The 2,500-nt window shown below is 63.7% G+C and overlaps 1 non-coding gene across 1 annotated transcript; it reads right to left on the bottom strand.

Moving 5' to 3' along the window:
- Nucleotides 1-629: 629 nt before the first annotated feature.
- On the bottom strand, nucleotides 630-783 carry LOC140475545 (5.8S ribosomal RNA). The gene has a single exon (XR_011960065.1). It is a non-coding gene; the product is annotated as a 5.8S ribosomal RNA (ribosomal RNA).
- Nucleotides 784-2,500: the final 1,717 nt, after the last annotated feature.

Here is a 2,500-nt window from a genome sequence, read left to right as displayed (position 1 = left end):
TCCTCCCTCGGCCAGGCACTCGGCGCCAGCAGGGGAGACAGGATCAGACGCCCCGCCGGCCACTTAAGGCCGAGGACGAACCACGAGACGGGCGGCTGCAGCAGCGGGCGGCCTGCAGCTCCCAGCACTCTCAATCGATCAACCATCGAGTCGGGTCAGCGTGTCAAACCGGCGAGCTCCACGGTCAGGCCGGCGGCGCACCAGCACCGGACCTCCGCGGCTCCCTTCACTCTTTCCACTGCCAGCCAACCGAGAGACGGACCCAATGCGGACGTGCAGAGCTTAGGCAGACCCCCCACTGGAGGCTCAACACTTCGTGGCAGCTCCGTGTCCCAGAGACCAGGAGGGTTGGCACACACACACAGTGTGAACCACCGACAGCCATTCTGGGACCGGTGACAGCCGTGCTGGCCCCACTGCCACGACACAGACGGACGCCAGGCCGCGCTCCCCGGCGGGGGGATGGCGTCGAGCCTGACGAACGGAATGTGCAGGGTGGGGGGGAAAGGCCAAGCGCTCCGACGCCGGAGGGCTCCGGAGTCTGAACTTAGGGGGACAAAGAGGACGGGTCCTCTGCGACACCCCAGCCGCGCTCTCGCCAGCCAAGGCGAGTGCGATTGATTGCCAAACGACCCTCAGACAGGCGTGGCCCCGGGAAGAACCCGGGGCCGCAAAGTGCGTTCAAAGTGTCGATGATCAATGTGTCCTGCAATTCACATTAATTCTCGCAGCTAGCTGCGTTCGTCATCGACGCACGAGCCGAGTGATCCACCGTCAAGAGTTGTCTGAGTTTGTTTTAGGTCTCTCCCTCGCCAGAGGAAAGCGACCCGGACCGCACATACGCTCCCCACCTTGAGCTACAGCCACCTGCACGCCGGCGTGCGGGCGGAGCAGGGTGGCGTGAAGCGATGGGGAGCACCATCCTGGTGCGGCCCGCAGAAACATACGTCTATTGGGGGGAGGAGGACAGGGCGCCCAAGAGGCGATGCGTGCCCCAACGCACCGCAGCGACGGAGGCAGGATCACCGCCACCATGTCGCCCGCCTAGTATCACGAGGCGTGCAGCAGCTTTGCCCTAGGAAAAGCAGAGGCGGGAACGGGCACCGGCCATCGGTTCGGCAGCGTCACTGACGCGTGCACGTGGCGGCGTGTCGGCGAGCGGACTTCCTGCGAGGAGGCGGGGGCGGCACTCGCCCGAGCAGACGCCCGCCCGGCCCAGCCACCGCCGAGGTGGACTGGGAGTCGCGGCAACGGCTCGTCATACTCGTTCCCACACTCACAGCGCAGCTTGCCCGCAAGCCACCGACCACCGATCGACGCCAGGCGCCCCGACCGAGAGCGGGATCGCTCGTTCGCCCTGCTGGCAGTTCGCTGGGGATCACTACTGCACGGAGCTCGGAGACCGACGGGCGGCAACTCGAGAGTCTTTAAACCACCACCCCCATCCCGCAAGTGCAAAGAGGCTGTATACGCACAGACGGGTGAGGGGAATAGGTACCCCGTCGGGTTTGAAGGGAGCGTGACTAGATAGCAACGATGTAAACCCAGCCGATTTGGGAGCGAAAGACCGGCGCCTGCATCACCGGCTTCGTTTCCCGTGGCTGGAGAGTACACCGAAACCCTCCGTCTGTCGCGAGCTCCCGACGACGCGGTGCCGCCAAGCAGCAGGGCCGGACCTGGTGTGGCTCCCCTCGTCGATCACAGACCGGTCGGCACTACTGACGAGACGGTGGAACGGGCTTCGCCCCTTGTGACGAAGGGTGATGCGAACCCGCCCGCCCGCGTGCGTTCGGGGTGGACTCGGCAAACGGAGATTTGAAATCGGAAAGTGTCCTCCTGCCCCGCGCAGGTAGGCGCCCAACAGTTGGGGGGGTTTGGCGGTGACCACGGCTGCAGGGCCTGCTACCCCGACGAGCTCTCCTGCTGGCCCCGAAACCACCCCCGCGAGACAAGTTGAAACGGAAACGGGCGTACCCCCAAGCCGACGATCCTTTCTTATTTGTTACTTTTTTTTTCACTTGCTCGAGTTGTGGGGATTTGGCGGTGACCACGGCTGCAGGGCCTGCTACCCCGACGAGCTCTCCTGCTGGCCCCGAAACCACCCTCGCGAGACAAGTTGAAACGGAAACGGGCGTACCCCCAAGCCGACGATCCTTTCTTATTTGTTACTTTTTTTTTTCACTTGCTCGAGTTGTGGGGGTTTGGCGGTGACCACGGCTGCAGGGCCTGCTACCCCGACGAGCTCTCCTGCTGGCCCCGAAACCACCCTCGCGAGACAAGTTGAAACGGAAACGGGCGTACCCCCAAGCCGACGATCCTTTCTTATTTGTTACTTTTTTTTTTCACTTGCTCGAGTTGTGGGGGTTTGGCGGTGACCACGGCTGCAGGGCCTGCTACCCCGACGAGCTCTCCTGCTGGCCCCGAAACCACCCTCGCGAGACAAGTTGAAACGGAAACGGGCGTACCCCCAAGCCGACAGAGATGCTTTCGCTCCTGTTAC

The sequence above is a fragment of the Chiloscyllium punctatum genome, unplaced genomic scaffold (assembly GCF_047496795.1).
Source record: "Chiloscyllium punctatum isolate Juve2018m unplaced genomic scaffold, sChiPun1.3 scaffold_1779, whole genome shotgun sequence".
Classification (NCBI taxonomy): Eukaryota; Metazoa; Chordata; class Chondrichthyes; order Orectolobiformes; family Hemiscylliidae; genus Chiloscyllium; species Chiloscyllium punctatum.
Note: the sequence above shows the minus strand (reverse complement) of the source record. Positions and strands in the feature narration are given on the sequence as shown.